This window comes from Paroedura picta, chromosome 9, assembly GCF_049243985.1.
Source record: "Paroedura picta isolate Pp20150507F chromosome 9, Ppicta_v3.0, whole genome shotgun sequence".
NCBI classification, from domain to species: Eukaryota; Metazoa; Chordata; class Lepidosauria; order Squamata; family Gekkonidae; genus Paroedura; species Paroedura picta.
Genome location: NC_135377.1, coordinates 85,398,893 through 85,422,747, shown reverse-complemented (window position 1 = coordinate 85,422,747; position 23,855 = coordinate 85,398,893). Strand labels below are relative to the sequence as shown.

General features: G+C 44.4%; 1 long non-coding RNA gene across 1 annotated transcript in view; it reads left to right on the top strand.

Annotated features, from left to right (window-relative positions):
- LOC143844962 (uncharacterized) overlaps positions 1-23,496 on the top strand; it is a 29,221-nt gene extending 5,725 nt beyond the window's left edge. The window contains exon 3 of the long non-coding RNA XR_013234206.1: positions 23,435-23,496. This is a non-coding gene — a long non-coding RNA (uncharacterized LOC143844962). The remainder of the gene's footprint in view (positions 1-23,434) is intronic.
- Positions 23,497-23,855: the final 359 nt, after the last annotated feature.

The following is a 23,855-nucleotide window of genomic DNA, read 5'->3' as shown; positions in this document are numbered from 1 at the left end:
CCCACTTACTACGCACATATGTGAAGGTTCCAGAAATATTAAATTAAAGCTGGTTGAAATTTACAGATGAAAGGCAGTATAGTATAATGGTCAGACTAACAGGCTCGGCTATGGAAACCGGGTTGAAATCCCCACAGTGGAATGGAGGCTTACTGGGTGACCTTGGGCCACTCAAGGCCCAACATCTGTCATGGTAGCAAGAGCATGGCCCCCAGGAGAGGCTCGGGTGCGGGCCCCAAGCCGGGAACGGGGCAGGCAAGGCCAAGACAGGGCGGCACCTAAGACAAGACAGAAGGGGTCACATGGACAGCTTGCCACCCCGCAGCCCCCTCTTGCTCGGGAGAGCAGCACCAGTAGTACATCTTCTGAGTCTTCACTAAAAGAGCTAAAAGAGTGTGGGGAGCCCCCCAGCCAGCTGGTCAGTGGACTATTGGCAGGGGTATTCTCATGCAGTGGCCCAGTTGTCTGGTGCATATGAGTCCATAGGAGACTAGTGTGGAGAGATTGAGCAGTGGCAGGCAGCCTGAGTCCAGGGCCTGCCCCAGGATGGGGAGTAGGAGAAGGCAGCATCAAAAGGTCACCAGCAACAGTGCTAGAAGCATTTCACCCACACCTTGGGTGAGTTCTCCTTTGAGGAGGAGAGGGAGGATGTGCATAAGGAAGCATGGTATTGGTTGAAGGGGGCAGTTGTGCCAGGATGACCTGCCCGGCTTGATAGAAGGCAGGCAGAGGCCAAGCACCTCTAGACTCTGGAGAAGTGGTTGGGTCCCTTCAGGAACCTCCAGCAAAGTATTTAGACACTGATGCCCTAGGCATCTGCCTCCCCAGAAATCTGCAGGGGAGGGCCCTGGAGGGGTATTACCATAACATCTCTGCCTTTGTGAGGACAGGCAAGTGGGGCGTAGAAACTGGGAAATGGCATTGCAAGAAGAATCAGGAAGCCCCAACATGCAAGAGGACCTTAATAACTGGTTGCAGGGGTTTGCTAAGTATATTGCCCTTGTGGTTGCAGCCTATCTGGAGTGAGGCTGGCACCTGGCCTGATACCTGGCTAATGTGCTTGAGGCCAAGAAATATGTGGGGAAGGAGGCAGCCCTTGAATATGATCAAGAGTTAAGGGAGCTGGCCTCTCACAATGCCTTTGCCAGGTGGGATCTATAACACCATGACATCTGGCTGGTGAAGGTGGGCCCCAGCATGAGGGTTCAAAGGGAGAAGGGGCACAGGGATACCCAGGGCAGGAGAAATTCCAGCTTGTCATGATGGGACTTTAATAGGAAGAGCTGCAAGTGACAACCTTGTTTTTACAGTCATACTTGTGAGATGTGTGGGGGTAGTCAATAAGCATTGTCCTGAACCAGGGCTTTTGTGGGGCCCAATCATCCATGAAGGAGAATGAGGAATCAGGACCTGGAGGGCCTTCTGCCAACACCAAGTCCACTTGAGGCCATCCTGGCTCCTTAACCAATCTGGCTTTACAGCAGTGCTTAAGTTGATACCCAAACAAGGAATTGGCTGCTTACCTGTAGTCAGGGTTTACCAAAGGATTTTGGATCCCCTTTACTGGTGAGCAGGTAGCCACAGACTGCAGGAATTCCCTGACATAGTGCAGGAAAAAATTGATAAAGAAAGGACATCTGGGTGGGTAGCTGGGCCATTTTCAAACCCTCTGCTGCATGACCTGAGGGTGTCTCCCCTCAGGGTGCTGTCCCAAATGTTTCATGGCCAATTCTGGATGATCTACCATCTATCCCACACCCAGGGCACATCTGACAATGATGGCATAGCCCCAGAGCTGTGCGTGGTTTGATATACTTTGTTTGATCATGCCATTGCCAGTTGTCTGGTACTGTTGTCATGCAGCCCTTTTGGCCTGGTGCAATGTCCACTTGGCATTCCACCTTCTCCCAGTGCACCCTGAGGACTACAGCCTGCTGGGATTCAACTTCCTGGAATAGTGATACGTTGATAAGGCCATGCCGATGGGATGTGCAAAAGCATGAGTTGCCTTCGAGGCTATTAGTACTTCCCTAGAATGGGCAGCCAAACATGAAGGACATTTTTTTTAGAGGCCACACATTTCCTGTTTGTGGGGCCAGCAGAATCCACACTGTGCATGGACAGATTGGCAGCATTTCATAGGATAGCTGAATGGCTAGGAGTCCCACTGGCACCAGAGAAAATGGAAGGACCAGCTAGCCAGATTACATTTCTGGGCATATTATTGGACTCCATATGTGGCACCTCCCAGTTGCCAGGCGAAAAGCTCGCCCACAACAGGCATATTCTGAGTTAGCTGGGGCTGAGAGAGTTCTGAGAGGACTGGGATTGGCCCAAAGTCATCCCATAGGTTTCCTGTGGAGGAGTGGGGTGATCAAACCCAATTCTCCATATTAAAAGGTAAAGGTATCCCCTGTGCAAGCACCGAGTCATGTCTGACCCTTGGGGTGACGCGTTTTCATGGCAGACTCAATACGGGGTGGTTTGCCAGTGCCTTCCCCAGTCATTACCATTTACCCCCCCGAAAGCTGGGTACTCATTTTACCGACCTCGGAAGGATGGAAGGCTGAGTCAACCTTGAGTTGGCTGCTGGGATTGAACTCGCAGCCTCATGGGCAAAGCTTTCAGATGGCTGCCTTACCACTCTGCACCACAAGAGGCTCTCTCCATATTAGAGTCCATCATAACCACTACATTATGCAGACTCTGTGAGAAAGAAGCCAAGGAAGCAACAGTTTCCTCAAAATTAATGTTGGTTCTTGTTTGCATACTAATACGGTGACACGATGTGACATTTTAGAGGCATCCAATAAAAATGTGAGAGTTCTTGTAAAGATTCTGTTGGGATTACATTGTGGGACAATGATGAGTGTATCCAGAAGGGTAGTTTCATGGGGATTGGTATTGTCTGTAATCAGTTTGGTTAAATTTTTCAGGGACATTTGGTAGCAAGTTAAGCCATGTCCCAAGTGAGTGAGTTGTTGCTAAGGAATTATCATAACAGGACGTTGATTATGCCCAGCTCTTGAGGGTCAACTGGCACATTAGAGTAATGTCTCTGGTAATTTGTGTTGATAACAGAGTAAGAAGGTTAAGGTCTCTCAGCTAATATTCTTTCCTGTCAGTCTAAAGGAGACAAGACGGATGTTGCACAGCTTAATGTGACCTTGTGTGTAGGTTATGTTCCAACGTGGAGCAGACCTGAGAATGTTCCAAAAGTCACATCTCGTTTGGAATTACTTGGTGCTTTCTGTGCACAATGTCAGGGTTGCATGTTTTATGATTCTTTCCTTGGTGACTAGGCCTTGCAGCCTGATGAATAAATTGTTGATTATTTCTCAATCAAGACAATCTTCAGAAGGGAAAAAGCCAAGATTCTCATATTACCTTTGCTGCAGACTCAAAGAAGGATCTAAAGTTGTCTTAGCCATCATTTTAAAGGGTCATATAGCATGGAGGTAAAAAGGAATAGGTCTTTAGGGAGAAAAATGTGTTCTGATGGGAAAACTGAGGTGAGATGTACATTGACAAAAGATAATGATTTGTTTGAGGGTCAAATAGTCCTTTTTACTCTGATAAAGTTTGCACTGTATCAACAGAGACAAAACATCTATATCACAAGATGTCTTATTCCCACTGTCTACTGCATTGGTCAGACCCCACTTGGAGTCCCATGTCCAGTTCTGGAGGCCTCACTTCCAAAAGGAAGTGGACAAAATTAAGTGGGTACAAAGGAGAGTGACAAGAATGATCCAGAGCCTGGGGAATCAGGCCCTATGAGGAAAGGCTGAAGGGAACCTATTAGCAGCTAAAATATTCCTCTCCCTTCCCCTTTTACAGGTAAGGCAGGTATGTAAACAAGAGAAAAATCTGTTCCTCCTTCTTTGGAATTCCATTGCCCAGCAGTTTGCCTTCTGCCTGGCATGCTGATTTTTAAACTTTTATTATTTGGTCAATACAAAAAAACTATGACCGAAACAAGATAATCATATGAAATAATATATTTGAAAGCATGATTTAAAAAAAAAATTCTCCATGTAACTTAGTATCTAGTTCAGAGAGTTCCCAACCTCCAGATTTGTCCTGGAGATCTCCCAGAATTCTGTTGGCCACAGAAATAGGTTTCCTGGAGGAAATGGCTACTTTGGAGGGTAGACTATGGTATTGTGTCAGCCTGAGGTCTCAAACACTACCCTCCCTAGCTCTACCATCAAATCTCCAGGAATTTCCCAACCTGAAACTGGCAACTCTACCAATACACAAGAAATAGGTACTATGTTTCAACAATCTACATTTTAAATAGTCAAATCATTCTGATAATTGTTGATTTTTAAAACCTTCCTTCTTTTTTAGCCTTCTTTTAATATTTGCTCCTATTTTTATGCTTTCCTTTTTTTTCTCATTGCTTGCACATGGATCATTTTCCTCTTATCACTGAGGTTTTAGCGCTTCAGCCATTTCATTTGATCATTAGTTTGTGAATTATGGCTGTTTTATTTATTAATTTTATGTCACAGATTTTATCCCGCTAGTTTTCATTCATTCATTCTTTTATGGTTTTAATTGCCGGAAATATCCTCTTGAACTTTTAGCTGAGTGTTGATTAAAAGGATCTTCATTAAATCTAAATAAACAAATTAGTTGACCTGATCTTGATGATAGGAGTCCCTGTGATAATTAGTTAAAAATACACACACTGTAGCATGAGCATAATTGGAGCGTTTTAATGTTTTGCATAGAATGCAGATATATGCATTTTCACACATTCAAAAGCTTTTAGGACTGATCGCTCTTAGGTACAGGTGTTTTGAGCATTCAAAATTGTCAGAATGGCAAAAGTCCTTATGGACCCAATTATAAAGTATCCCAGATACATATAGACATCCTAGCCCAGGAGGAGGAAATCAGAAAGACCAGCCAATGTTATTAAGCATTGAACAAAAAACCCTACAACAACACTGTAACATTACCTGCAAATATAGTTACTATATACTAGATCAGGGATTTCCAACCAGGGTTCCAGGAAGCCCTGGGGTTGTGTGAGAGCTCCTCAGGGGTTATATGGCCTTTCTCAGAAGTTCAGATGGCTGCTGACATCAGTAGATATCAGTGGAGACCACTTCCCTGGTTGCTCTGCAGGCCTAATAACTTTCTCCACAATGGAAATGGTAAATGATTGGTTGATTGATAGAAAGATAGACTGATTGATTGATTGATTGATTGATTGATTGATTGGCTTGTTCCCGTATCTTACTTCTATGGCCACTTCTCTGAAGGAGCATGTCACCCTTTCTGGGGTTCCTCAAAGCCTGAAAAATATTTCAAGGGTTCTTTCACAGTCAAAAGAATGAAAAGGGCATCACTAAATGATATCTCATCTATTTTATTGATTGTCCTACTTTATTGACCCCTTCAAAGATCGCTGCCTTGTTGTGGCGAAGGAACTTGCGTAGCTTAGTGAAGCTATGAGCTATGCCATGCAGGGCCACCCAAGACAGACAAGTCATAGCAAAGAGCTTTGACAAAAGGTGATCCACTGGAGAAAGAAATGGCAAACCACTCCAGTATCTGCGCCATGAAAACTCTATGGACAAGTTCAAAAGGCAAAACAATATGATGCCGGAAGATGAGCCCCTCAGATCGGAAGGTGTCCAATATGCTACTGGGGATGAGCAGACGGCTAGTACGAGTAGCGCCAGAATGAATGAAGCGACTGGGCCAAAGCCGAAAGGATGCAATATATCCGTTCTGTTTCACCAACAATTATTTTGTAGGCCAGGGTATATACCTAATCCATGGTGGTAGACTTGGAAAGCTGCAGGTTGTCAAACTAATTAAAATTATATTATGAGACTCGAGATCAGTGATCCCGCATAGGAAGTCTGCCAACAGGTGTTTTTGCAACAAAGCATCTCCTTGTTGGACTGAGCAACTTGGCATGCCTAGACATTGGAAGGAGAGGCACTACATCACTCTTCAGCGTGTCTAGGTGGTCTCTCCTTGAATGGGATGCCTCTCTGTGCCCTCCGACCCCTCTTGTCTTTCTTCCTTTGTCCTCTCACTCACTCCACATGGCCTTTCATGGAGACAAATGACTGCAGATTTCTCCTGGAGAAATCCCATACTAACTTTGAGACAGTTGTAAGAATGTGGAGTTCACGTGTTGGCCTAAGTTTACGAAGAAGAAGAACTTTTCACTACCCTAAAGAGTCTCAAAGTGGCTTATAATCTCCTTCCCTTCCTCTCCTCGTAACAGATACCCTGTGAGGTAGGTGAGGCTGAGAGAGAGCTCTATGAACTGTGTCTGGCCCAAGGTCACCCAGCTGGCTGCTTGTGGACTGGGGAATCAAACCCAGTACCCCAGATTAGAGGCTGTCAATCTTAACCACTATCCTTGAGTTAACAACAAGTCCTTGAGCACCCAGTGAAACTGCTACAGTCATGCAGGAAGGGTTGTTTGTTTCTACGCTAAAAGCTAACGAAGAAATCCTGAGAGAAGAAACTTGTTTAACCTAAGCCAGTCTTCCTCAGTTTTTTTTAAAACTGAGAACCCCCTGAAACATTCTTCAGGCTTCAAGAGACCCCAGAAGTAGCACAATCACCCTTTCCCTCCCCTCCAAGCCCAACAATGGCCATTTGAGGAGGGGGAGAGAGAGCAGATCGACATGACCATATATGGTCATATCACCCGATAAATGTTTAACAAATGTTTACAGCAGAGAAGAGTTTGCCTGGAGTCAATAGCCACTTTGGAATGCAGACTGTGCAGCATTACACCCCATTATCCAGCCCCTCCCACAGCCCCACATTCCTCAGGCTGCACCTCCAAAGTCTCCAGGGGATTCCCAATCCAGAGCTGGCAAGCCTGCTCCAGGGACGTTGGGGCTTCTGCTTCTTAAACTGCAACTGAAGGCTTAAGGGGGTGGCAGGTGACAGTGGATGAGCGATAGGGATGTGAGAGTCCTGCATAGTGCAGGGAGTTGGACTAGATCAGGGGTAGTCAAACTGCGGCCCTCCAGATGTCCATGGACTACAGTTCCCAGGAGCCCCTGCCAGCGAATGCTGGCAGGGGCTCCTGGGAATTGTAGTCCATGGACATCTGGAGGGCCGCAGTTTGACTACCCCTGGACTAGATGGCCCATGAGGTCCCTTCCAACTCTATTATGCTATGCTTCTATCATTCTAACTCCCTCCCATGTCACTTGTCCTTTTCTTGTTTAAGTTAACATAATTTCAAGAGCAGTATGTGGTGTGGCAGGACACTCTGCCATCCAAAGCCCTCCCACACTTATAAAAATCCCACTGGACCTCCCCATTCGGTTGGGCATACTTCCACTAGCCTGCTGGATGCCGCTTCCCCAACCCCCTCCATCACAGCCTCAGAATCTGATTAGGAATCACTGATGCCCTCTTGCGAATCTGCTATGAATTCCACTCGCTTATACTTTCCGAGAACAGTTTGGGCAGCATTGCGCTGGCTTAATGCACGTCCAGTGAACAGACACAAAGTATAGCATCATTGGCTCTCTCTATTTTATTCTCTCTCTGGCAAGCAGATGCCCGGCTCAGTTATCTGTTAGCGCCTGCTCCTCTGAAGCTATCTATTAGCCTTGCGGCTTTCAAGGACAAGAGTACAAAGGAACGTTTGCTATTCGAAGGCAAACGCTATCAGATCCCTTCGTTTTGACAGGTTGCTTAGGCTAGAATGAATGGCCATGGCACATATATTGTTCCGGTCCTTCTCGGGGAGGTTTGAAGTCCAAGCAATTACTCTGTACAGTGCTAATGGCATTCCAGATGTATGCTAGGCTGATGCGGACGGTGCGGCATTAATGTCAATTATGTATCGTGTTAAAGAGGCACTTTATTCTGTGTGTTAATGCACTTCTATTAAACATCTCAGTAACTCCTGTGACTTAGAGGATCTTAGTTGCAGGCTAGCAAATGCTTTAAAGGGGGAGTGAATGATTGCAGAAAGTTAATCTCTGCAGCGTATTATTTATAATCCTGTCGAGCGTACCCAGAAGATACACCGTCCTCGAGCTTCTACTCTCGAAGGTACACAGCAGCGTTTTTACTCCCTCCCCTCCCTTTCCCCCATAGAACCAATATAAGGTTATCATCTGTTTTCTCATCAGAATAAATGACTGTAGCATTTTATTATAATAGCTATTCTGCCGGGGGGGGGGGGGCGGTGTCTGTGGTTGTGCAAAGCTTTCCTTGATAAATGCAAAATTGTTTTAGGAATACATGAAAAGGTTCGGGCTTAAAGAGATTCTCCCCGTATTTTACTGCTCTTAAGACGCTTGCAGTAGCTTCTTTCTTTTATTCCCCTCCCTCCCTTTTAAGTGACCCTGCTGCTGGGATTTTAATAGCAGCTCGAAACAGAGAAATAACAAAGCAGAATAAGTATTTTCATGTGTGGATGTAATACGCTGTCTGTGTGTGTGGGGGAGGGGGGGATGTGCATAAGTTATTCAGGTGTTCTTGATCACACAGGAGTAAGTAAAGAGCCTGGGGGGAGGAGGGGGGAATTTATATCCAGAGACATCATTCAGCATGATCTGGGGGGGGGGGAAATATTGTGCTGAATGTTTGTAGTTGCTCATAGGTAGCCCACTGAGGGTATTCCTAAGGTACTGGATATGCAATAGGTTAGATTTTGTAACTTGGGTTGGTGGCACGGAAAAGACTATGTTTTTTACATGCAGGGAATCGTGCAACATGCCTAAGAGAACAAACAGACCCAGGGTAGGTTTGTGACGGGGATGGCAGGAAAAGCAGAACAATTGTCCTGGTTTCAGTAGATTTGCTTAGCAGTTGGATTAACACATGTCCTTCACAAAACAGGCATGGTTTTGCCTTGAAGGAGGCTCATGATTATTCAGTTTAAGCTCTCTCCTGTGTAAAGGGTTGCCAATTTCCAGGTGCTGGCTGGAGATTTCCTGCATATTGCAACTGATCACAAGGAAAGAGATCAGTTCACATGGACCTTTTCTGCATGAGCGTTAAAGGCCGGGATGGTACTCGTCTGGTAGCAGGGCTAATCTCTGCTTGCACATGACTGTCAGGAACCAAGAGCAGTCACCACCGATGGAGGTCACTTGAATAACAACATCAAGACCCAGATTGTGCAAAGTCCAAAAGGAGTATTTATTCAAAGAATATCCAAGCAGGCAGTTAAACAGCACAGTAAGTTCACAGAACAAACTATTTTTGTGGGGAGAGGAATGGGAAGGCCACTGTAAGCTGCTTTGAGCCTTCTTCGGGTAGGGAAAAGCGGCATATAAAAACCAACTCTTCTTCTTCTTCTTCTTCTTCTTCTTCTTCTTCTTCTTCTTCTTCTTCTTCTTCTATTTGACAGAGACAAAGGCACCCTTAATGAACAAGAGGTTTTATACCTAGGGATGCGTAAGAAGGGGGTTGGGGTACACTTTAGGCAGGAACTAAATCGGAGTTCTCATGAGAAAGCTCCCGGGGTGCTCTTTGATTGGAGAGGTGAGAAACTGGGACGGATGTTGAGACTTCACAAAGAGTACAAGGACAAATGGTGATAAGCCACCTCCTGTGTGAGAGTGCTTTGAAATGCAGAACGGAAGAGGGAAGGGGAACTGGAGAGCTCCGGGGAAAGGCACAGACCAACAGACCGGGAGAGTCCTGGAGAACACTGTAATACCAGAAATAGGTCAGAAACCGGGGTTCATGACAATGACATTAGCCCTGGCCCAGGCCTGGCCCAAATTAGGCCCTCAGTTGTCCACAGAAAGGAAATGTAGATATTTCCATTTTTCCTTTTTCACCCCGGGCACCAATGGAGCCAATCTCAGGCCAGGTCCATGTGGAAGGGGAAGAGCCGGGCCTTCCAGGCCAGTTCCTCCTCCACCTACAGCATCCCAGAAGTGGCAAAAAATGCCCCAGTCAGCTCCACAGTGCTTCACAGTGGCACGTAGCCAACTGGGGCATATTAAAAATTTCCACAAAGGTGGAATTCCATTGTTATGCAATCCCACCTTTGTGAAAATACCTCCCATCTGCTGCCACAGCGAAGGATGGCGGAATCTCTCTGCCCCGACTGCCTCATGTGGAGGCAGTAATCCAGGATGAACTGGCTCAAGTGTGGAAAATCTTCCCTCATCTGGAACCAGGAAGAGGCGGGGCAAACTGCCCCCTTGCAAAGAACCAACGGCAGCTCAGAGTGGGGCCACTGGTGTGGAATAGGCCCTGGAGGAAAGGGCAACTTGGAAGGTGGACTCTATTGCATGAAGTCCTTCATTTCTGCAAACCCCTCCTCCTTAGGCTCCATCTCCTAAGCCTTCAGGTAGTTACCAGACCTGGTCGGTTAACCCTGCCTTTGTACAAGAGGTTTAGATTGTGCAATCAAAGAAATGTCAATTTAATAAAATCAGACGTTGATTTCAGCAACTAGTTTTGGATGCCCATCCTGATCATCTTTCTAAGGCTGATGTTGGATATGCTTGACTTCAAGTCCGGTCCTTTCCCATCCTTCTAGAATTAGTTTCTCTTTTAGATGAAATAAAAGTATGTGATAATTCCTGATTACTTTAAAAAACAGTGGCCATTTCTGATCTCCCATATCTCCATTACACATTTGGACAATGAATGAGCCCCAGTTTCTTCTTCTTCTTCTTCTTCTTCTTCTTCTTCTTCTTCTTCTTCTTCTTCTTCTTCTTCTTCTTCTTCTTCTTCTTCACCATCATCATCTACATTTGTTGTCCAGCCCTATCTTGGGGTGAATTACATCAAGATAAAATAGAATATACACAAAAAATTTAAATAGTTAATAATGGTTCTCTATCTAGAGTTTCTCCTCAGAGCAGATGGTCATCTAAGGATCTGCCAGACTGTTCTCTGAACGAGCATCCAGACTCATATCAGACTGACCCTCTCTTCAGCACACAGCTAGAATATTAGTTCCCTCTCAGCTGTTACTTGCTGTGTTTGGAGTGTTTGGAGCAGCCTGTTACTCCAGCTCTCTCTGCCTAGTGAAACTTCTTAGCCCTTCACTTATTTTTGCCATTACCTCAGCACTTGGAGCCGGTCTTTCAAAGGGCTGTCCATCAAAGTATTCCACCTCCAAAGTCTCTTACCTTTTACACCTATCTCTTGTCTTCCCAAAGCCCGTTAAGGGTGTTCATTCTGTGAAGACTAAGGGGCTTTTTGCACGCCTTCAAAATAGCACAATGGTTGCCAATTGAAAACGCTACTGATTGGCTGTTTTGCACAACGTCGTCGACAATCTGCCACACACCTGAAACCAATCTGCAAAAAGCGCTTCCTTGTAGCGCTTTCAGGGAAATCCCCAAAAGTGGATTCACCCTCCGGAAAGCGATACACTCCTGCAACCAATCTGCAACACTAGCGAAAAAGACCTGTGCGTTAACATTGTTGCGGTTTCTTCAAAGTCCCTCCTCCTGAGCCTGTCCTCCAAACTTCCGGCAAACTGTTCGCCATTTTTTTTTCTCCGAGCGAGCGGGGATAACGCACCCGCGAGCCTCTTTCAGTTTAGAGGCTTCCCTGGCTTCAGTCCCTCCCCTTCAGTCACTAAGCACACACATTTTACACATTCATTCAGCCGAAAATCGGGCCCGTGAGAGGGGGGGGAGGGGGGATTTTTTTTTTCCACTCGGAGGCAGCATGGCCATGATCAAATGACAGCTCAAACAGAGGCTTCCCCGGCTTCAGTCCCTCCCCTTCAGTCACTAAGCACACTTCAGTCACTAAGCACACTACTAAGCAGTCACTTTATTTTTTACACAGTCATTCAGCCGAAAATCGGGCCCGTGAGGGGGGGGGGTTTCACTCGGAGGCAGCGTGGCAATGATCAAACGACAGCTCAAACACCCCAGGCAGCTGGATGGGTCTCTCCGTTGCAACGAATCTACACAGATTCGTTACAATGGGTGTGTTTTTTTAAAAAAAAACCTTTCTTAAAGGGAAAGGGGCTGTTTGGGAGCATGCTAACGCCTGCCCATTGGCTGCTTGACGGCCAGGGGCGGGATGAGCTCGGCAATAGCGCTTCCTTTCTAGCGATTTCTGCCGAGACCGGAAGCCTGTGGGAAACGCTACAAAACGCAACTGGATACCACTACAAAGGCAGGTATGCATAACGACGAATTCCACTATTTTAAATGGTGATTTTTCATTCAGTGACCAATTTGCTACAAAGATCCCGGTGCGTAAAGCCCCTAAATATTCACCCTAGTTCATTCATGCACACTATAGATCTTCCAATGCATCCTACACTAAACTTTGGAGGCATTATATTTTACTGTGTTTGCAAGTGCATTCAGACATGACATAACTACCACTTAGTTAATTTTAAATTAACAGGGATCCAAAAAGAACTCTAGCATCTGCATTTTTTAAATTCCTTTTGTCTATTGAGTGATAAGTGATTAACAGCAACTATCCACTGCTCAAGACTGATAAATCATAGAGCTTTTATTGGATAAAAGGAAAGGAAGAGTCAGTTGATTTAACCTTTCTAGTCAAATAATATCCCTGAAAACACTGTACTAATAAAATTTTAATATCTCTTCTTGATGCTTACTTTCCTGCACGTTTGGATGTGTTTGACTGATTAATATAACTGCTTCTTCTGTGGGTGTCCTTACCATGAACACTGGGTAGGGTGGGAGAGAGAGAAATGGTTCTGTTGGTCTTGAAAATGATTATGTCATGCTTCATTTGCAGAGGGGAGCCTTTGAGTCTTTGGACGCTTCCAGTTTTGGCTTTCCTAGCACCACCACCTACATTCATCGCAGGAATTGGCCCTGGCACTTTTGAACATTTAAATTTGGATACCAGGTTCCAGCTCTTGAAAATATTAGTTGTACTATATAGAGCATTATTTCCTGCTGGTTAAAATTTGAAGCCGAATGCATGTTTATCCTGCTTTGCACTTGGTTATAAATAACACATTGTGCAATGCCCAGTATGAGATTAGGATGTTAGTAATTTACATCATCGAAAGGGCTAATTGAACCTTTGGTTGAGTACTCAAATTGCTTTCCCTTGTTGTGACAATGGTAATCAGAAGGTCTTTGAGGACAATCTTTAGTCATGGCTATAATCATGGAGCCATTCACTGCACTCTTCATGGGGTGTGTGTGCATGGCAGCAATTACATTTACTCTGAATAAATAGAATCACTTGGAAAGATCATGCTCTTAAGGATCAAAGAGTTCAGCCCAGCTATCCCACAAAGTGGGCTGCAATACCCGCTGAAGTGTATGATAGAAGCCCCATGGCTCAATTTATTCTGCAGAGTTTTGACTAGAGTCTACTGACAGGGATGAGAAAAATTTGTTTGGACTTTTCTAGAAAAGAATAGGCACATGAGTAATCATGCAAGTAAGCAGTCCATTCCAAAGACTACTCTATTGATTTAGCCCCCGTCTAAAGTTACTGCATGTGGTCAAAGTGGGGAAGACCTACACCACAAAAAGTACCCAAGTTCAAGAGCTAGCCCCACAAATCCAACATAGAGAGATTCTCTTCTTCTGACACTCACTCCTAGACCCATTGGCCTGGAGTTTAACATTGGATACACAATAACGTCCTGGGGAGCAATACTCTTGCAGTCTTCTCCAGGGAGACCCAATATCCTTAAAACCATGAATTGTCGCAATGGCCAACCTTCGACAGATGACAGAAGTATGAACACAATTTAGAAGTACCTTCAGAGAGTTGTATCTGCTGCCCCATGACCTTTGAAACCTAAAGAGCTATCACTCATCAGTGATGGCCCTGATCCTTTGATTATTCATCACTATGTTATGTCTCAATGTTGTCATTTTGGGTTTCTTGTACCCAGTTCTCTTGGTCCACTGCTCAAGATCCTCAATCCTCACTCTGACACTAACAAAATCACTATTCTGGCTCACTCTGTTCTTGATTCTTAACTCTGATGATACCTGCTTGCATTTTAGATGATGCAGGGGACAGAAGGTTGGTGTAGCCATTGGTGTAAAAGCAATAAAACAGCTCTAACAATATAAAAATCAGGAATAAAAATTATTTAGGTGATAATCAAAACAACCAGGGGGATAGTATTAGCATGTCCAGGAAGAAGTATGATGCCAAGCACCAAGAGGCTGAGTAAGTTGTCCACTTAGAAGAGAAGAGGTGTGAGACACAAGCAGTAGAATAGCCATGGCTAAAAACCCTGTGATTCTACTGAAAGTCCAGCAGTGATGAGGGAATCTAGAAGGCTGGGTGCTAGGACATCCAATAAGGAATAGACTAGACTGTTGTCACTAGCCTAACAGCCAAGAAGGACCAAATGAGACCAACATTCAAATGCAATGAAATTATCTGCATTATCTTGATGCAGACCAATACAGGGAGGGGAAAGAATATCTCCCACCACTTCCTTGGTTCCATAAACTCATTGTCAATGTCCCTGGAGATTTGGAAATGGAGCCTGGGAATGACAGGAACCGAAGTGGGATACAGTGCCACAGAGATCACACTCCAAAGCATCTATTGGAGAAAACAGATGCTTTGGAAACTCTATGGCTATCTCTGTAGTTTGGAGATGAGATGTAATTTCAGGGGACCATCAGACTCTGCCTAGAGGCTAGCATCCCTATTCCAAACATTGCTATCTGTCAGACGTTGAAAGGACTCACAACCAACTTCTTTGAAATAGAAAGTTTTATTGAGAAGTACTTCATACACCTAGACTAGAGAAGTCAAATCTGCCTGAGGACAGATTTGCTCCTCCTTATCAATACAATTCTCCCGCCCAAAACTTGAAAGTTCCCAAGGGAGGGGAGGAAGAAAGAGGAGACAGATACAATTAAAAACAGTGTTACTTTCACATGTCCTTGGCTGTCTTCAGGCTTAGATAAGGTGTTATGGTTACCAGAAGCTGGCCCAGCCGAGAGGCCTCAAGGAAAGGAACATTCAGAGATAATGGCTACATCAACATAGTTTCACTTTTAACAAGCATGCATGATATAGGGGCCTGGAGCTCCCAGGCACCAAGCGGCAAAGGTCAATCTAACTGTCTAACTGTCATGGAGAAACTCAGGCTAATTTATGACAGGGTTTTCTAACAATCCTGACACTATCAGACTATGAAAGCCCGTGAGGTGTAGTGTTTCAGAGCAGTCTTGAGGACCCGGTTTGATTCTCCATTCTTCCACATGCAATCTGCTGGGTGACTTTGGGACAATTGCCATTCCCTCAGAACTCTCTCAGCCCCACCAACCTCACAAGGTGCCCTTTGGGGGAAGAGGAAGGGAAAGCGATTATAAGCCACTTTGAAACTCCTTAAGTTAGAAAAAAAAGGGGTATACAAACCAGCTCTTCTTCTTCTGAATCTATCTCTAGCTGCAATGTGTGAGGGAACACTGAACAAGGCCTTATCCATAGATTAGAAGATTAGGTGTTATTGCTCAAAACGCCAAAATATCCATCTATTAACTCAATATGAGCGAGAGTCTTCCCCTAATGACAGAGTACCCCATTTTTAGAAAACACTTTGGAGTACATGAGAGTGACAAACTGTTAGCAGTCCTGCTTTTGATTCTGTTTGCAGTCTTTTGTTTCAGTTCCAACAAATCTAACCGGAGGAGGGAAAATAAATTGAATCAAACCCTTTTCACAACTACTTGGAATGATTGAGAGCAAAAGACTCTTAGTTGTCGTCATCCAAAATGCGTTTTTGTCATAGAGCTTGTGATTTAAATTGTTTGCTGACAATCTGTGGGAAATCCTCAGGCAATTTGTTTCTTTTAATTTGTAACTATCGGGTAAGGACGGGCTTGAAATACAAACTTCCAATTAAAAAAGGAGAACGAAAAAAAATTATATAGCCATCTACTTGAAAATTATTGACCGGAAATACATAAGGGATAAATTAACCAGTGTTTAGGGAGATTGCATTTAAAGTAATTGGACCAGATGTTATGCATGCTTATTTATGAATTCTTTAAGGGTTACTTTTCATCCCCCCCCCCCACCAAAAAAAGCCAGTGGCATTTAAAACAATTAATTATTCATGTTGATGGAAACTGCAAACTTGGCAATGCATTATCTCACCCTTTAATGGGAGCTAAAGAAGTAATAGGCAGAGTAGCAGTTCGAATTTCTCCCCACTGCTACAGCAACAGAACACTAACTCACAGTGTCGGAATGGTGAGGGAGCAGGGAGGAGGGCAGGGAAATGACAGCTAAGGGGGACGAGGGCAGGACTGAATGGGGAGAAGGTATTTGTGTGTGTGTGTCTGAGACGTGGGGAGGGACGAGGGACCAAGGAGCCCAGAGCAGGTATGTGTCCCACATACCTTGTGAGAGTCGGTCTGTCACTAATTTGTCACTGTTTATAGTACTTCTTCTGTTCTGAATGCAGTCAGGCCTCTGTTGGGATCCCAGTAAACAAACTCGTTGATGATAAGAAGTTTTTATATTATGAGAAATGGTAAACACTTCTTGCTGAAACTAAAAGGCAAGCTTATAAGCATACGTTTATGCTTCCCCTTTGACTCCTCTCCTCAGTTTGAATCTTGGCACGTTACACAACAGATCAGGCCCTGCAATTTCCCAAGCCCAGATTCCCCTTGCAAAAGTGTGTGTGACAGTCCAGACACTAAAAGGTAAAGGTATCCCCTGTGCAAGGACCGAGTCATGTCTGACCCTTGGGGTGACGCCCTCTAGCGTTTTCATGGCAGACTCAATATGGGGTGGTTTGCCAGTGCCTTCCCCAGTCATGACCGTTTACCCCCCAGCAAGCTGGGTACTCATTTTACCGACCTCGGAAGGATGGAAGGCTGAGTCAACCTTGAGCCGGCTGCTGGGATTGAACTCCCAGCCTCATGGGCAAAACTGTCAGACAGCTGCCTTACCACTCTGCGCCACAAGAGGCTCATAGTCCAGACACTACAGGTATTTAAAAAAGAATACCTCAGTCAAGAATGGTCAAGATAAAAATCCTCTCAACTGATATAATGAAAAAGAGGCCTCCTAAACTACCAAGAACTATTACACAATTATGACAAGCAAGAGGTCAAAGGAACATCACACAGCAACCATGAAGACAGGCAAAAAAAATGACATGACAAGATCACAAGAACAATAAATATGTGACCAGGGTTTTGACAGATGTCAGCCTGTGGGTGGAAAACAAAGGATCCCCTGGAATTATAGCTTGTTTCCATGTGACAGAGATCCATTTCCCTGGGAGAAAATTGTTGTTTTGGAGGGTAGACTCCATAGCATGAATTAATTAATGCATTAATTAATTAATTTATATACTGCCCTCCCCAAAGGCTGAAGGTGGGTTACATGAAATGGGAACAATACAAGTAACTCAGTTTATAGTAACGTGGTAACAACAGTAACAATAACAACAATATAATGATAACAATAAACATTGTAGAATGGTAGAATACTAGAAAACATTAATCCACTTGTACTGAAGGCCCAGTGGTTTGGGCAGATCTGTAATTATTGTCATCGCAAGGAGACTTGGGGGCCAATGGGAAGCGGTGGTTTAGATCAACCTCAACCAAACGCCTGGGGGAGAAACTCCACTGAGGTCTCTCCCCACCTCAAATCCCACCCACTCACAGCTCCACCCCCAAACCTGAATCTGGCAACCTGACCCACATCCCCTGTCAGTGGCCAAGGAATACCTGACAACCCTAGATTCAGGGTACTCATGTTGACCTTTAAAGCCCATCATGCTGGCAACCCTACTCGTCAATCAGAAAGTACATGAACCTGAACTTCAAAATGAACAACAACAACAAAAGGTAAAATGTACATTTTGAGCTCATCTTATTACTTTACTAGAGTCCAGGTAGCTCGATGAGCAAAGGGAGGTGGAATAAACTGGCAGCGTGAGGGTTTGGCCCTACTTTGCAGGGCAAAATAAGTGAGGCAAAGCACCCAAAAGTTAACTTTATCTGTTACTAAGCTATAGTGACTGCACTGTCTAGTGATATCCTTTGTAAAAAAAATAACAGTTAAATAAACCTTTTAATATTTTTACAAAGGTCTGCTTTATTTGTAAGCATTTAACCCACAGGCTGGGTGCTGCTGAGATAAAAAAGGATTGGTGACCCAGGCTTGAGTTGCTGACAATGTAATGGTATATTTCTTAAAAAGGAACTTGTGAAGTATGAGGATGGCCTACGATAATAAGGAGGAAAGGTTTAAAAATATTTGTATTCATCACCACAATTGATTTCTCCCTCTTGAATTAAACAACAACACTGCCCTTGGTCATTGTAGAATTTCAGGGGCCTCCTATTTTGCTAATGGATTTAATACAGTGTTTGGGAGATGATGACACGAGGCTACTCGAAGAGTTAATCAGATTTTCCAGATTTATAAATTAATGGGATAATGAGCAGATAAATCAGTAATAAACCTTTTCTTCAGAGTAAGACATTTTTGGCTCTCTTCATTAAGATTTCTATCTCTGAGAAGCAAAGTGATCTTCTTTAAGCTAAGCCCTCTGGAAGTCATTGTGACTGGGGCTGGATCTGCACTTACTTTGTTTTTCTGTTGTCTATCCTGCTGAACTCAGATAGATTTGAACCTGAGTCTCCCTCCTTCCTTTCCCCTGAATTGAAACAGACGTTGTGTTATACAATTATGTGGCTGCTCTCTCCTTCCTGCTTGATTGGGGAAGCTCAAAGTGGGGAGGGGAGCAGTGGTCATGAATCTCCAGCCAGCATTGAAGGAGCACAAGGTTGGAGAGGGGTTTATTTCCTGTGGTTCTACAGCCAAAGCAAGCGGGGGTGGGGGTAGGGATGGTGGAGCATGAGGCTGCTAGTTTATTTTTCTTTTGCTGAGCAAGTGAGGGGGGGATGAGGGGGGAAAACAATCCAAAAGGCAAATCTCAGCATAGAGAAGTGTGGGCTTGCAGCATTGTCACTTTAGAAATTAGGGCAAAAATAAGTCTTGTGAGGGAATGGCAACCGGGAACCCGGCAGTCTTTGAACTGATGCCCTGACCAGTCAAGTGACAGCTTTGCTATGTCAGTGTTGGAGATATAGGGGATGGGGAAGTTAATACAGCAAAATGCAGAATATCTAACCACTGGGGCTTTGGGAGTGGTTTTCTCAAATATAGCAAGTTATAACTGCTCCTGGATAATGCGGTGGGAAAGGTAGTTTCATTGCAGATCAATCATAGATGTTGCAGGGGGAAAATTTAAAGCGCTAAATATAAAAATGGAATTCAAATAACATGTAGATTACTTTTTTTTAATTTGAGGTCATCGGGGATAAAAAGCCCGGTGCAGATTCAGCCCTAGATCTGAAAACAAAATCCCCCCCCCCAAAGATAAACTTTTAAAATTTGAAATTCTTAGATATGGCACATACAAGTCAGATGTGGATTAAAATGAATTTTCTGTGGACACACATTATTATGTTAAGAACTTGACAAAGGAGTAAGTGATGGGATGAGAAGCTGTTGGACTTCATACATGAACTATTTGAGCAGAAGCTAATGAACCTCTGTCCTGGGTAGAATGTTAAAACAGTGATGGGGGAGAAGAACTAAGACCACTTCCTTGCCCAATTAGTATTGTTTATCTTGATCAGGTCTGCATAACATATACTTTCACAGCTCTATCTAGGGTTATTAATGGGCTAGGGGTGGGGGGGAAGCCACCCCTAGCTGCCCCCCCACCGGGTATCAGGAGGAGATGTGGAGGTAAAGTTGCCAAATCCAGAGTGGGAAACACCTGGATTTGCAGATGGAGCCTGGGGAGAACAGGCACCTCAGTGGAGCACAATTTTCTCCAAGGGAACTGATCTGTGCAGCCATGCAGATGAGCTGGAATTCCAGGGAATCCCCTGGTCAACCAGGAGACTGGCTTCCCTACCTGTGTTCCTGATCTGGTGCATTAAAAGCTACGAAATCAGCCTGTGAAACGTTTGAAGGCATGGCCACAAGCATTATCACATGGTACTCTTTGCAGCATTTTTAAAACTTCAGAAACAGGAGTTCGCTTACAACCACAGGGAAGAGTTTGTTGAGATAAACAAAAACCATTAGCTTAGCCTCAACAGAGGTCAGCCTCCAGGTAGAATTTCATGGAATTATAGCTCATCTCCAGAATACAAAAATCAGTTCCTCTGGAGAAAATAGATGCTTAGGAGGGTAGCCTCCAGAGCATTATACTCTACTAAATTTTCTCCTTGCCTCCAATCCCATCCACTACTACCTCCACCCACAAAGTCTCCAGTAATCCCCAACCCAGATTTGGCATCCTTAAATAAACCTGTTTTTTTCTGGAAAGGTTTGATCGATTCTTGTGTGTCACCTGTGGAATGTGGAACATTTGAATGGACCAGAGATAGGGTTGTTTCGTCCCTCCTTGCAATTGGCGAAGGATGGAGGGAAAGGGTGGTCAGCTCCAGGTTGGGAAACACCTGAAGATTTGAGGATTGAATCTGGGAAGGACAGGGAACACAATGAGGCACAATGCCATAGAGTTCACCCTCCAAAGCAGCCATTTCTTCCTGGGGAATGGATCTGTGGATGAGTCTGTGGATGGGCTGTGGATCTGTGGATGAGTCTGTGGATGAGCTGTAATTCCAGGGAATCCTCCGGTCCCACCTAGAGGCTGGTATCCCTAGACTCAGAGGCAGAATATGAAACAGTTAACAAAGATATCAATAGAAAATAGTCTTTGTTGAGGTGGTTCTGAAAGTTACAGGTTTTTCAGTCCCTGATACCCCCCCCCCAAGGTTGTAGCAACTTGTGGATGAGTAAAATAACCAAGAGCTGGCAACCTAGTTTACTCTTTGAGTTGAATGGAGGTCTTTTTCAAGCACAGTATAATTGGCTATTGCCAAGTGTGGAGCCTTCAGTCCCGTCCCCAGACGTATTAATCATTATGTATGTTTAACTACTTCTCCCTTTGCTTAGCAGCCAGTCCTAATATGAATATATAAACTATATAAGTGGCTTTTCCCTTGCTTCCTTCATCCTCATTTCCTCTCCTTCAACTCCATTAATGGATGAGAAGGGGCACCTGAAAGTGCCCTTTGGGTTCTTCTGGCTCTCGGGTAATAATGAATAAAAATGTAAAAGCCTTCCGATTTAGCCCAATTTCCCTTCCTTCCTTGAAAGTGACATATTTCTATCATTATGAATGTGGCGTCCATTAATTAGCTCATTATCTCGTCTGCCTCTGCTTCTATCACGGGGGCAGCATTTAACAGGAGAGTTACACCAAGCGGTTTCTCCGTCCATTGCTCTTTATCCTGCTTCTTCCTTTCTCTTCTCTCTTTCATTTCCGAGGCACAGATCCAAGCGGTTCCTCCCCAAGCCAATCCCCACTACAGGAACATTTGGAAGGTTCTAGTTTTTCAGGAAGAGGGGTGGGAGTTTGATAACACACGCTGACCTTTCTTTTGTGCAAATGGCAATAGGGACTACCACTGACCCGTTCTCCAGAAGAAGAGCTGTTTTTGTTCTTGTTTTTTACTACCAAAAGGAGTCTCAGCTGCCTTCCCTTCCCCTCCTCAACTCACATCAGACACCATGTAAAGTACTTGAGTCTGAGAGAGCTCAGAGAGAACTGGCCCAAGGTCACACATCAGGCTGTGTATGAATGAATGGGATCAAATTTGGTTCTTCAGATTAGAGGTCACTGCTCTTAACCATGACCCCATGTTGGCTCTCAGATATAAAGTCTGTGTTATACTTGTGAGAAGATTCAATTCTTAATAAACAAACTTTTTGGAAGAAAGTTTCTTTATTAGAAATGCAAGCATCTACGTTGAAGGCACAGTCAGAACTGGCCCACAAAACATAGGTTAGAGAATATAGGGGCTTGATGGGAGCTCCCCCTCCCCTGGGAATCAGAATCAGGCACAGTTCAAAAGAAGTCATAATATGGAGATAACAATCCAGGCATCAAGGAACGGGAAGATGTGGAAACTGAAGGAACCACATGGGGAGAGAAATAGAGAGCAATATACAAACTTAACCGGCCTGAGCGCTGAACTACCAGATGTTCACTGCCATAAATAGCACCATCACTTTGAGTGGAGTGTACCTTTATGAAGAGGACAGTGGAAACAGAAAGAAGACCTAAAGAGACCTGAAACTCTTGGGAGAGACCTCAGAGAGCAGATGGAGAAGTCCTGGGTGAGGGAACCTTAGGCATGGCAGGATCAGTGAGAAGATCAATAGATCTGACTGGCCAGGACCTCTGCTGAAGTGACTAAAGTTATTGGTGTAATTAGATACAATGCAATCCTATGATTCATGCACCCAGTCTGAATAATTTAATGGATTAAGGTTGCCACATCTCCCTTGGCCACTGACAAGGCATGGGGGTGGGCAGTAGGATGGTTATCTCAATCTTGGGAAATTCCTGGTGCATTGTTGGTTGGGTCTGGGGAGGACAGGAAACTCAGTGAGATACAATGCCAAAAAGTCCACTGGCAGAACTGACCTCTATAGTCTGGAGATGACCTGTAATTCCAGGCGATCCGTAGGTCCTATCTAGAGGCTGGCATCCATATCAAATACAGTGCTGTAGGAACAAACTTTGGTAATTGTAAGACTTTGCAGTACCTAAGTGTCAAGAAGAAGAAGAAGAAGAAGAAGAAGAAGAAGAAGAAGAAGAAGAAGAAGAAGAAGAAGAAGAAGAAGAAGAAGAAGAAGAAGAAGAAGAAGAAGAAGAAGAAGAAGAAGAAGAGTTCATTTTTATACTCCACTTTTCAGCACCTGAAGGAGTCCCAGAGTGACTTATGATCACCTTCCCTTCTACTTCCTACAGATACCCTGTGAGGTAGGTGAGGCTGAGAGAGCCCTGGCAGAACTGCTCAGTGATAACAGTTCTAACAGGACTGTGACTACCCCAAGGCCACCCAGCTGCCTGCTTCTGGAGGAGTGGGGAAGCAAACGGCTCTCCCAATTAGAAGTTGCCACTCATAACCACTATACCATGATGGACTACAGAGGTTCACTATCCTAGAGGTAGTTCTATGTGAGTGTTATGCGTGAGGATGGCAGTGTTTGGGGAAGGAAATTGACTTCAGTTAGATATAATGCAATAGAGTCCATCTTCCAAAGAGACTGTTTTCTCCAGGTGAACTGATATCTGTAGCCCAGAGATTATTTCTAATCCCAGGAGATCTCCAACCACCATTTGGAGGTTGGCAACTCTAGAACTAGGCCAGTGCTGCCACTATCTCCCCTACCCCCTTATGCTTTCATTTTTCTTTTTGTATGTATTTTGTTTTGAAGTTTCGCTGAGAAATGATCTCCAAAAAAGGGAGCTTGAAAGCTATAATTAAAGCAATTCGACTCGGGTGACATCTACAGTTTATAGACTGCGCAGACGCAAATTATGCAAATTCCCTCTACGATGTATAACTTCATGCCCTAAGTCTATTTACATACCTAAATTCTCCATTCTCTACTTTAGACCTCCAGGGAATTACAAGTCACAGATGAAGCAGAAGGGAGCCAAAGAGAATTAAAGCAACGGCTTTGAAAATGTGAACATCACAAGCATGCAAATTGTGTCACTAGGGGTTTGCATTATTGTTGTAGCACTTTTCTTTAAGAATTTGAAGTATCTAGCAACAGACACCTCCCCCTTCCCCACAGTAATAACTTTGAATTCTGCTATACTCATTGTTCTCCTCTGAAGCAAAGACAGGGCTGCCCACTGGCGATACTTCAGGAGAATTTGAAAACTAGCCCTTTTTTATCACATGGATGCCAGCCTCTGGATCAGCCCGGAATCACAGCTCAGCTGCAGACTACAGGGATCAGTTCCCCTGGAGAAAATGGGTGCTACCAGCTCCAAGGCAATGTACCCCACTGCGATTCTTATTTTCCCT